Below are 13684 nucleotides of genomic sequence, written 5' to 3'. Positions count from 1 at the left end.
ATTTTAGAAGAGTTTAAAACATTTGATGAGTTCCTATCCTGAAAGAAAGCCATAACTGCAGATTAGTACTCTTATAACATTCATGGTTCCCTACCTCAACTTTGTTCTCAACGTTTCCTCTTAATCCTTGGGTCACTATTTCAGTGATTCTTCTCATTGTATTAATTGGCTATTTCACAATTTCTCCACTATCTTTAAACATCTGACAAACCTTTCTCCTAAAACCACTAAAAAAACTTAATGTGACACTCACAATGGGTTATTGATGACTGTCTTCAAAGGATTGAATAAATGTTACTCATCATTGTGTTTATGTCTAGACCCATTGCTGCCCCCACAGCCTTCATATAAGAACCTCTCTAGAAGTAATATCTAGTAAAAAAAATTATTATACTCATGAACAATCATTAATGATTCACTTCAATGCACTGAGCAAATCTATACTTGACATTGTCTTCAATGCAACAGCTGCTGCCTTGGCCTCCGTGTGAGCAATGTTATCGTGTTGATCCACAAACAAAGGAACGCCCACCATAGGGATACCATGGCAGATTGCCTTATAGATGCTATTGGTTCCACCAAGGGATACCATGGCAGATTGCCTTATAGATGCTATTGGTTCCACCGTGAGTTATAAAGGCTTTGGTTTTTGGATGACCTGGGATTGAGTGAATTTTGGGAAAACTATTAATTACAAGTTTTAGAAATAAAATGAGAAATGGGTATTATAAGACACTGAAAGAGGTAATGTTTTTAAGATAGATTATTATATACTTGAAACTGCATTTAAATTGCTTTCAGAACTCAGAGCAATAAATACCTAAATTTGCTGGAGAGGTAAGTGAAGACTACATGAAAGAAGTGGTGTGTCACTTGAACTTCAAAAATGAATACAAGATTGGCAGGTGAACAAATTGAAAGAATATTCAGAATAAAAGAAATAACATGTGCAAGAAAAGAAGGGGGCACGTTAGAAACATAGTCTCTTAAAGAAATAGTGAAGTTATTGAGTCTGATATGAAGGGTGCCAAGACAGCAGGAAGGGTGATATTATTGATCCTGGAACCAGAGGAAAGAAAAGCTACATTTTATCATGAAATGTATTATCACTTCATTGTAGATGTTTTTTTGTATAAAAAATGAAGAATCACTGGTAATAAAAGAGAGCTATTATTTTTCAGTAGCATTTGAAATATCCCTACAAGTAGGGGAAAAGATAGATGTAAGGAGAGAATTCAGAGATAGAGCAACAATCCAGGAAGTTATTGAAAAATTCACTGGAAGTAATTACACCTGAAATAAAGATATTTTCATTCTGGCCATAAGGAATGTGTCTTTGTATAACAAAATGCTGACTGTTATATTTTATCCTTTTTTTCCCCAGGTCTGGAAATAAATATAAAGAACTTAAGTTTTATTTTTGAGTATTTCAATAATAAGTGCTCATTAAATTTGTTTCCTGTTGAACTATTGTCACTCTGCTTAGCTGTTACTCATGTTTTTAGTATTTGTCCTCCTGAGTCTTACCAAGAAGGTCATTCTGGGGGATCCACTGATGAAGCTGAAGTATTGGATCCTAAGGTGTCTGGTTTCTCACCATCAAATCTCCATAGAACCTGTTAGAGTAAAGAAAATATCTTTTTCCATGAGTCAAATTTCAAAGTTATAGCAGTTAGAATTCCAAAGAGATTAAAAGACATCTAGTTAAATGCCTTCAACATGGTGGATGAGGAAATGAGGACAAGAGATGTTAGATAATGAGAACCATGAAAACACTGATGTAAGAGGAATACTCAGATGTACTTATTATGTTCGACCAGGTTTGAAATGCAATCATGGCATTTTACACGTAGCACAGAGAAATCGTAGTGACATAGATAATCAATGACAACTTCAAATATTTAGGAAATTGTTAGGCAGTCATGATGCTAGTGTTAAAAACAGTGGCAAATTACTAATAATCTGCACATTTATTTTGCTTTATGTACTTGTTCTCATTTTCTAAATTTAATATTAACCTTTTTATTTCCTTCTGACTGTTATTGAAGCAAGTTTACTTATAGCCACTTGGTCCTTAAGTTATTATATTAGACTTTTACATATTTTAATTATAAAAGGCTAGTCTGTGCAATCAGACACTAGTGAAAAATAAGTATTTCCACTTATTAATACTTTATTAATGATTAATTCATTCTGCTTAGGAAGTAAGTATAACTTCTTTTAGATTATAAATTATTAAGCACTACCTCCAAGAAAAATTCAGTTGGTAATATTTGACATGAATCCAGAGTATTATTACTGTTGCTAGGTTTGGAAATTGTTTAAATTTAGAATAGGAGAGCTTGCGGGTAATTTATAAATAATGATATGGCTGTTGAAAAAATTCCAAAATTATGATGCTAAAATTTATTCAACTGACACTTAACACTTCAACAATGAAGCACAAAGCACTGACAGCATTTATTAATATGGTTTATATGCCCAGTACCAAAAGAAGCTACCAATTTTGGCATTCCCAAGAAATCCTCATAAACTGGATTACAATTTACTAGTGTTTACATTCTATTTGCTATGTGAATGTAAAGTAACTTTAGGTTCTCAGAAAAAAAATAGCATAGATGATTAGGATAAGACTATATCAGATAGAAAACTAAAAAGTAGTTCACAAATGTACAAAGACCCCAGGTGTATTTTATATATTACAAAAACTTACAACTATATTTTATGGAGATGGAGGCATCTGAACCTTTTCCATGACAGTCTTTCTTCTACCTGACTCCTTATATTCCCTTCTCCTTCCTCAGTCAGGATGAGTAGTTAATTTAATAGGTTAGGAGCAGAGTCTATTAGGGACCAGATTTTATAATGCACAGAGTTCACCTTAAGGGCGGGACCCATATTCACCATTTCACTTTTATCTTTGTGCTTCAGACTTTCCCAGGGCCCAATCAAACAGAGCAAGTCTATTTTTCTCTTTCTCTAAATTGTCATGGCTGGCTTAGGTGCCTGGAGGCAGCTTGGTGAGCTCTGGCCATCCTTATTCTCAGTAGAAGCCTGAAAATTATGAAATTTAGGGTAAGTAAAAGAGGTTAGGATTGCATGGCAAGTGCAAATTGCATGATACATTCAGACATTTATCAATGCTGCTTAGCGTTATTGTCCTAGTACAGTTACTTTTAAAATTTAACTCCTTTCTGAGAACTTCTGTAGTGTGTACAGTGCCCTCAGCAATCCTGCAAGGAAAAGGAACAAATTATAGGGCAGAATATGGTGATTTCTGTACCTACCCACAATACCATTATAATACCAAAACTTCACACTACACCTCTTAAATATATTTCTTTTTTATCACAATGTTAATGCCAAAGTTATTGTCAATCAAAAATACCCTTTGTACTACTTTAGCACCTGCTATGCATATTTTGGTTTTTAAACTGATGTCTGAGATATGTTAGAATGATCATAACAGTTTACCTTTCTTGCAGGAAATGTTTGTCATCAGACTCTTTACAGAGTTTAGCAGACTCATTAAGTTGTTGTCCTCTAGAAGGTACTTTATGTACCTTTTGTGGAATCTGGGCAAGGGCTGATGAAATCACAGTGGCCCTTTCTTCTGTCATGTTACTGACTATTGACCCCAGAGTAAATAGCACAGTACCATTTTCTCCAGAACTCTGGGCAAACTGTTCCATTTCCTGTGAAGAAAGAATTTACACTATCACAAAAGAACAACAGCATAGCAAACTTATTGAAAGGACTGCTATAAACAGCTAAAGAGAGAAAATCAAATATAAATAGGAATTATTAAAGCAGTGACTGTTTTATTTTTATTGTGGTAAAATACACATAACATAGAATTTACCTACTTAACCATTCCTAAGTGTACATTTCAGCAGTGTTAATCTGGAGAACTCTTTCGTCTTGTAAAACTGGGAGTCTATGCTCATTAAAAACCTCTTCATTTCCCCTTTCCTCAACCCCTGGCAATCATCATTCTACTTTTTGTTTCTATTAATTTGGCTAGTCTAGATACCACATATAAAGTAAAGTGTACGGTGTTTGTCATTTTGTGACTGACATTTCACTTAGCATAAAGTTCATCTATGTTGTAACATGTCAGAATTTCCTTCCTTTTAAAGGCTGAGTAATGTTCTGTTGTTTGTATATGTCACATTTTATTTATTGCTTTATCTGTTGATGGCCACTTGGGTTGCTTCAATCTCTTGGCTCTTGTGAATAGTGGTGCCATGAACATGAGTGTGCAAATATCTCATTGGAATCCTAATTGCAATCTTGGGATATATACCCAGAAGTGGAATGCCTGGTGTGGGGGACTGGAATTGGCCACCCCAAGATATGTTTGTTTGGCATGAGGATTATTTTGGGCCGGTTACTTTTAAAAAACTGCAGACATGAGAGAAACTCTGACAAGTAGGATTTACCCTTTGTTAAGAGACATTTACATTTGTAAAGAAAATCTTCATCTATAAAGGTGTCTCTCTCTCCTGTACCAGGAAGAAGGGGGGACGACCTTATCTCTAGAAACTCTTATCAATACAGAAGGCAAGGACTTAAATCTGCATAATAACCTTACTCTTGTTTACTGTGCTTTTCTGATAATCTCCCATAACTGACTCCCCCCACCCCCCAACATCCTCCTTTGCCTTTAGCTGAGGAGGGTATTTAAGATGAGAACCTCTACCATTTTGGCAAGTTGCTCAGCTTGCCTGAGTCTCTCCCATGTACACATGTTATAAAGCTTTGTTTAATTTTCTCCTGTTATTCTATCTCACGTGAGTTTAATTTGTAGTCTGGCCAGAAGGACCTAGATTGGGTAAAGGAAATGTCTTCTTCCTCTACACTGGCTCATATGATAATACTATTTTTAATTTTTTGAGGAAACTCCACATTGTTTTTAGTAATGGCTGTTTTTTAACAGACCTAATCTCTTAGGTTCTTGGGAAGGAGACGTGATACAAGGTTAATTTCCTCTATTATGCATATTTGTGCAAATGTGTGTGTGTGTATGAGCAAGCAATGAAATAGAGACAGCACACAGTAGTGTAGTGAGGGGGAGGTACTGTTAGACAATAATATACCCAGACTCTTCACCAATAATGTTAGTAATTACTAATGTAGATTTTTGGAAGGAGGCTATACCACAGGATCTTAACTCATCTTTAATTCTTTATCATTACAATTATACTAAATCATTTTTGTTTTTTCTAGGCAGGATTTCTAGAAAATTATTTTGTTTTAGCCATTGGTCTTTCATTTCTCTATCAGCTCTAAGAAATAGTTATTATTAGGATGACTTTATGTCTATCATTCTGTCAGCTCCATACTCCTTTATACGTTACCTTAAATTTTATCAAAATCTCCCAAGCTGTCTCCTTAAATTACTAATTGCTAACATTAAGGAGTCTGGTATTGTAATTTGGAATTTCTGTGAAATAGTTCTATGAGTCCTATTTATAATCCAGAAATATACTTCTGTAGTTACATATTTGAGTGACCATGTTGCTGGGTTTGTTGACATATGACATCTTTTGCCCTGAAATAATATTGTATAATAGATGTCCTAGTAGAATGTGCTATGTATTAACTGGCTGTGAGGGGCCCTCATCTTCACCTCCCCGAGTCCCTCAGAGAGTGGCTGCCTCACAGAAGGAGAGGCACAGCAGGGCTTTCTGCAGCAGAGAGCTGGTCACCCTCCTGAGTAGCTCAGTTCAAACTATATAAAGCTCCTGGTGAATCTGTGTTTGCCTGGAATTGCTTCAGAATTATTTTGCTTTGTGGTTCCTGATCTTTGCCAATTTAAAAACTTTTATTACCTGCTATGTTAGAATAATCCCACATTGCTCAATGTACTCTCCTACCAAAATAAGAATGTAGAGGAGCAAAAGTTTCTTGTGTATCTGGTCAAAACCGTATTCTCATCTTTTTTTTTTTTTCTTCCAGTCCTTCTGTTTTAAGTCCATATTTGTCCTTTTCTCTCTGGAACATAATGACATAACCTTCCAACATAAAAAGTATACTTTCTGATCCTAATAACTGTCATAAAACTTTTTTTCAAAAGTATTTTTATAGAAAAAAGGAAACAGGACAAAGTCTGCAAACTTTGATTTTGCAGACTTTGTTGCAAAAAAAAGAAAAGAAAAAAGTTACCTGTTTTTCGATGTTTTGTATCATTGGCTTGCTGCCCAAAGCTTCTTCATCCGTGATGTGTACGATGGTTCCCTACAATATGTAATAATACATCCTGTTTACAGATTCATCTCTGATGTGAATTGGTCATTGTCATTCTGTGACATCATTATGAAAATAATATAAGCTTACTGCAAGAAAGTTTGCAAAAGTATGAAAAATTATAAGAAAGGAAATAAAATTTACTTATCTTCTCTATCCAGGGATATCTCTGGTTAAAATTTGTATGCATTTTTTATTGAAATATTTTTGAAATATATCATTGTGTAATTTAAGGTGCACAACATGTTGACTTGATACATTTATACATTGTAATATGATTGCCATTGTAGTGATAGTTAGCACCTCTATCACACCACATAATTATCTTTTTTTTTGTGGTTGAAATAATTAAGGTCTAGTCTTTTCTCAAGTTTGATGATTATAATACAACATTGTTGTTATATTCACTGTACTGTGCATTAGCTCTCTAAGACTTCTTTACTACAAGTTGCAAGTTTGTACCTTTAAACAATATTTCTCCACCACTCATCCCCTGGTAACCACCATATTACTCTCTGTTTTTATGAGTTTAGCTTTTTTAGATTCCATATATAAGGGACATCATACAGTATTTGTATTTCTCTGTCTTTTAAAAAAGATAAACAAAATTGGGAAACCTTCAGTTAGACTAAGAAAAAAGGAGTCTCAAATAAATAAAACTAGAAATGAAAAAGGAGACATTCATCTAATAATACAGAAATACATAGACTCATGAGAGACTACTATGAACAATTATATGCCAAAAAATTGGATAATTTAGAAGAAATGAATAAATTCCTAGAAACACACAACCTACCAAGACTGAATCATGAAGAAGTAGAAAATCTGAACAGATCATTAATGAGTAAAGAGACTGAGTCAATAATCAAAAACCTCCCAAGATAGAAAACCCCAGGAACAGGCAGCTTCACTGGCAAATTCTACCAAACATTTACAGAAGAATTAACCCCAATCTTTCTCAAATTGCTCCAAAAAATTGAAAAGGAGGGAGCACTTCCAAGCTTATTCTATGAAGCCAGCATTACCCTAATACCAAAGCCAAATAAGGACACTACAAGAAAAGAAATCTATAGACCAATATCCCCGATGAATATAGATGCAAAAATTCTCAACAAAGTATCAGCAAACCAAAATCAAGAGCACATTAAAAGAATTAGACAGCGTGACCAAGTAGGATTTATCCCTGGGATGCAAGGATGGTTCAATATATGCAAATCAAAAATGTAATACATCACATTAATAGAATGAAAGATAAAGATAACATGATCCTCTTAATAAAGGCAAAAAAATCCTTTGACAAAATACAACATCCTTTCATGATAAAAACACTTAACACATTGGATACAGAAGGAAAATACCTCAACATAATAAAAGTTGTATATAACATGCACACAACTAACATTATGGTAAATGGTGAAAAATTGAAAGCTTTTCTTCTGAAATCAGGAAGAAGACAAGGATGCCCACTCTCACACTCTAATTCCATACAGTAGTGGGAGTGCTGGTTGGAGCATCTAGACAAGATAAAGAAAAAAAAAAAGGCATCCAAATCAGAAAGAAAGAAGCAAAATTTTGGCTTTTTGGAGACACTATGATTTCATTTATAGAAAATCCCAAAGACTCACCCAAAAACTTTTAGAACTAATCACAAATTCAGTAAAGTTGCCAGATATAAAATCTACATACAGAAATCCATTACATTTATAAACACTTGGTAGTGAAACATCTGAAAAAGAAATAAAACTCCCATTCACAATAGCATCAAAAACAATAAAATACCTAGGTATAAATTTAACCAAGGGAGTGAAAGATCTGTACAACAACAAATAAAAGACTTTGTTGAAACAAATAGAGGAAGACACAAATGGAAAGATATCCTGTCTTCATGAATCAGAATTAATATTGTTAAAATGTCCATTCTACTCGAAGCCATTTATAGATTCAATGCAATCCTTATCAAAATTCCAATGGCATTCTTTACAGAAATAGATCAAAAAATCCTAAAATTTTCATGGAACCACGAAAACCACAAATAGTCAAAGCTACTCTAAGAAAGAAGAACAAGCGGCTGCCCCGTGGCCGAGTGGTTAAGTTTGCGTGCTCTGCTGCAGTGACCCAGGGTTTCGCTGGTTCGGATCCTGGGCGCAGACATGGCACCACTCATCAAGCCATGCTGAAGCAGCATCCCATGTGCCACAACTAGAAGGACCCACAACTAAAATATACAACTATATACTGGGGGGATTGGGGGAGAAAAAGCAGTAAGAGAAAAAAAGGAAAAAAAAAAAAGAAGAAGAACAAAGCCAGAGGCATCACGCTTTCTGATTTCAAACTATACTACAAAGTTGCAATAATTAAAACGGTATGATTACTGGCATAAAAATAGACATATAGACCAATGGAACAGAATACAGAGTCCAGAATTATATGGTCAACTAACATTTGACAAGGAAGCCAAGACCATGCAATGGGGAAAGGATAATCTCTTCAACAGATGGCGTTGGGAAAACTGGATAAATACATGCAGAAAAATGAATGGACCCCTATCTTACACCACTCACAAAAATTAACTCGAAATAGGTGAAAGACTTAACTGTAAAGCCTGATACCATAACATTCTTAAAAGAAAACACAGGGAAGAAGCTCCTAGACATTGGTATTGGCAATGATTTTTTTCAATACGACACCAAAACCACAAGCAACAAAAGCAAAAATCAATTGGGACTACATCAAACTTAAAAACTTCTACAAAACCAAAGAAAGAAACAACAAAAGCAAACCTACAGAATGCAACCTACAGAATGAGAGAATATTATTCAAACCATATACAGATTAAGGGGTTATTATCTAAAATTATGTAGAACTCATACAACTCAATAACAAAAAACAAATTATCCAATTAAAAAATGGAAAGAGGAAATAAATAGATATTTTTCCAAAGAAGATATTCAAATGGCCAACAGGTACATGAAAAGATGCTCAATATCACTAATCACCAGGGAAATGCAAATCAAAACCAAAATGAGATATCGCCACTCACCTGTTTGAATGGCAACCATCAAGAAGACAAAAGTGTTGGAGATAATGTGGAGTCCTCAGGGCATAATTCTGGGTCCTTATTTTCTCTCTGGTCTGGAGTTTTTATGAATTGTTTGATGCTAGAATGGTTTTTGCACACGCTATTATTTGGTTGCAGTTACAGCCTCATGCCACTAGATGGAGGTCAAGAGCTGCGTATTCTGAGCCCTCTGCCTTCACCTGAGATGGCGGGCATAGCGCCAACTGGGGGAGGAAGGGGCACCTTCTCTCGCGCCCAGACCCGGTTTCCCAATCAGCTTTCGCTATCTGCTCTCCTGGGGTCTTGGCTTGCTGAGGTCACCCCACGTGAAAGCTTTCCCCCGTTAGAGGGCTTCCATCTGGGCTGCATGGCTGTGGGAGTCCTGGGTGATCCTGCAGATGTGTGGTCCCTCCCCCACTCCTTCCCTCTGGAGCCTCCTGTGGCAGCGATCCCAGTCTCTAGGGGAGGGAGCGAAGATCTCTCTTACCCTGTTCTAGCTCCTCTGAGGGGAGCTCCAGCCTCTCCGTCCTCTGTCATTTGGCTACTGTGGGTCTCTGAGGATTGCCGTGCTATTACGATATTGTTCTGTTGGAACATGGTTGCTCTATTTTGTTGTGTGTTGGAGGGGAGAGAGTCCTGGGCAAGCTCACTCCTCCATGATGCTGAAGTCCCATGTAATCAAACATTTTAAATGAAGAATGCAGAATCGTTCCTAATGAAAATACAAGGTAAACAAAACACAACAAATAAGAAAGAATAGGTTACCTTAGACAGGGGTTTTCAGGTTTGCAGTGGAGTCCACCACCAATTTCAAAATGTGGTAAGAGTGCCTGGGGAAATTCAAATCCCGATAGATTCGAATGAGTCATGTTTCAGCTTTCCTCATTAACACAGATAACGTAGTGGGTCTTCCTGAAGGGAAAAGCAAAACAAAACAAATGTTAGATGAAGTGAAATATTGTCATGAACATACCAGGTAATTTTCTGAAAGGAGCTTGGAAAGTTGTAGCCAAAGATATTTGTAAGTGTTCTTTCATAAAGCAAATATAAAAATGTGTGTATGTGTATAATATATATATATATATAAAATTTAAATGTATAACGTATATGTTGTGTATGTCTGTATAGGTCTATATGTAGATCTATATATATATATGAAAAGTAAAGAGGGAGAAATGTGAGAGGAACCTTCGACCATTTCTAATGTCATATAAGTACATTCATATATGAAAAGTAAAGAGGGAGAAATGTGAGAGGAACCTTCGACCATTTCTAATGTCATATAAGTACATTCATATATGAAAAGTAAAGAGGGAGAAATGTGAGAGGAACCTTCGACCATTTCTAATGTCATATAAGTACATTCACAATTATAGACAATTATTAAATATAATTCACATGGAGAAAGGAGCCAAGAACATGAAATGGAGAAAGGAAAGTCTCTTCAATGAATGATGTTGGTAAAACTGGACAGCCACATGCAAAAGAATGAAAGTAGACCATTATCTTGCACCATACACAAAACTTAACTCAGAATGTATTAATGACTTGAATGTAAGATCTGAAATCATAAAACTCCTAGAAGAAAATATAGACAGTACACTTTTTGACATCAGTCTTGGCAGCATCTTTTTGAATACGATATCTACTCAGGCAAGGGAAACAAAAGGAAATATAACCAAATGTGTCTACATCAGACTAACAAGCTTCTGCAAGGCAAAAGAAACCATGAACAAGATGCAAAGACAACCCATCAACTGGGAGAAAATATTTGCAAATCATACATTCTACGCGGAGTTAATTTTGAAAATATATAAAGAACTCATACAACTCAACAAGAAAAAAAATGGACAAAGGATATGAACAGACATTTCTCCAAAGAAGATATACAGATGGCCAAAAGACACAGGAAAAGACATTCAACATCACTAATTATTAGGAAAATGCAAATCAAAACTACCAGGAGCTATCACCTTACACCTATCAGAATGGTTATAATTACCAAGACAAGAAATAATAAATGTTGGAGAGGATATGGAGAAAAGCAAACCCTCATAGACTGCTGATAGGAAGGCAACTGGTTCAGCTACTTTGGAAAACAGTATGGAGATTTCTCAAAAAATTAAAAATAGAAATATACAATCCAGCTATCCCACTACTGGGTATTTCCCCAAAGAACTTGAAATCAACAATCCAGAGAGATTTATGCACCCCTATGTTCATTGCAGCATTATTCACAATAGCCAAAATGTGGTAGCAACCTTTCTATGGATGAATGGATAAAGAAGATGTTGTATAAATATATTTGTCTGACTTATTTCACTTAGCATAAGACCCTCAAGCTCCACCCATGTTTTTGCAAATGGCATGATTTTGTCTTTTTTTAACATTTGGGTAGTATTCCATTGTATATATACCACATCTTCTTTATCCATTCATCCTTGATGGGCACTTAGTTTGCTTCCAAGTGTTGGCTATTGCGAATAATGCTGCAATGAACATAGGGGTGCATAGATCTTTTCAAATTAGTGTTTTCATGATCTTTGGATAAGTACTCAGAAGTGGAATAGCTAGATCATATGGTATTTCTATTTTTAATTTTTTGAGGAATTGCCACACTGTTTTCCATGCTGGCTGCCCCAGTTTGCATTCCCACCAGTAGTGACTGAGGAATGCACTAATCAAGTGGATAAAATTTCCTAAATCTTACGTTGATACTTGTGCTAGAAATATATGCATACCTCCTAAATTTATGTCTTCATTCATCAAGACGTTTTGTGAGGTTTCTAGTGACTCAAGTTCAAAAAAAGTTTAGTAAGATGGATATGTAATTGCTTAGAGAAGTCCTAAGTGCTTCAATTGGAGGTTTATATCTTCCTGATGTGTCCTGCACTAGTAACGGGCCAAAGGGTTCTAACCGACGCTACAATATAAGCCTTTCCTAATATTTATGAGATTGACAGATCATTTTATATTTTCATTTCACCATTCCACTGATAAAAGATAAATTCCTTTGACTTTATATTTATACAAACTCACCTTCCAAGCCAGTAGGAAAATTAGGACTTCACACTGCAAACTAAAAACTTGACTGACTTAGTGCTTTGCTGTAAAACTGACCCCAGTTTTTCTCATTAAATGTTTGGAACCAAAAAGTCAAAATAAATCACTTATATCAAATTTTTTACCCTCTCCTTGAATGTCATTTGATATCTTAATTCTGATGTAACAACAGGTACGTAGGACAGTGGGAATGGAAGTCCTCCACTGTACTTTTCAATCATATAGCATGGAGAGAAGTGGAGATGGTACACCAAAGCTATTTTAAGCAGTTCAGCTAGCAGCTCACCACAGGATCCAATGGCATCTGCAAGAATGACATCAAACTTTGATTCTTGTAGTTTTGTTATACGTTTCTTACTCAACATGACATTTTTACAGGAGTTTTCAAAAATATTAGAATATTCCCAAAATAATTTTCCCATTATTGGAAAATGCATCCAAAATGTATCCTTGGGGACATGTATCTATTTCCTGACTCATTGCATGAAAGCATTCTCCAAATAATCTTCAGTGAAAGATGTAGAAAATATCTCACATTTAATACCAGATGGGTTTTTGAGATCAAGAAGAAGGGATGATCTCAGAGCAGTACCTCCTGACCCCTTCTGACAAGTTCATCCAGAATTGCCTTTAAGTTGATCCAATGACTATATTCCATTGACCACACCAACACCTTTCCACTACTCCCAGGAGTAAAGTAACAATTGAGCTGTAGCAGCGGTAGAAGTGAGATCCTGTTCAGAGATATCCTGGTCATATGCAATACTTCCTTTAACTTGCTGTTCCCTCCTGCCATTGTTTATGCTTATATCCAAGGTACAATGATTCAGGAAGTTAAAATATAACTCCTGTACCTCAAAGTAAATATATTATATGAACAGACAGAGGCTGTGGGAAGCAGATGAAAAGGCAAAGTGTAGAAGACTTCATGATTACACAGTGTGTTTAATATTGTTTTATGACTACCAATTTTATCACCCAGCTAGGAGTCAATGACCTTACACATGCAAATCAACTATATTATGTAAGACATAAGATTAGTGTAAAGACATGGTAAGTGGGAGGTTCTTGTGTCTGCAGTCTCCTTGACACAGAAGTAGAGATAAGGTGACATCAGCAAGATGGAGGGTTAGGAGGTCCCAACACTAGTGTTCCCTACAAAAACAACAAAAACAATAAGTAGACAACTACAAACCAATGAAAATTAATTTGAGAAAGCTCTGGACCACAATGAAGAAGCAGCAAAAATCCAATAGCGCTCAAAAACTGAGGATGGCCATGTAGAAACATGTAGGAAGCATTCTACCTGCATCA

The 13684-nt window shown here is 35.6% G+C and overlaps 1 pseudogene; it reads right to left on the bottom strand.

The window, feature by feature from the left end:
* The window catches only part of LOC106843205 (UDP-glucuronosyltransferase 2B31-like), a 29687-nt pseudogene extending 16521 nt beyond the window's left edge, over positions 1 to 13166 (bottom strand).
* Between the last annotated feature and the right edge of the window lie 518 nt (positions 13167 to 13684).

Source organism: Equus asinus, chromosome 3 (assembly GCF_041296235.1).
Source record: "Equus asinus isolate D_3611 breed Donkey chromosome 3, EquAss-T2T_v2, whole genome shotgun sequence".
Classification (NCBI taxonomy): Eukaryota; Metazoa; Chordata; class Mammalia; order Perissodactyla; family Equidae; genus Equus; species Equus asinus.
The sequence above is the reverse complement of the archived record's forward strand: the minus strand, read 5'-3'. Positions and strand labels throughout refer to the sequence as shown.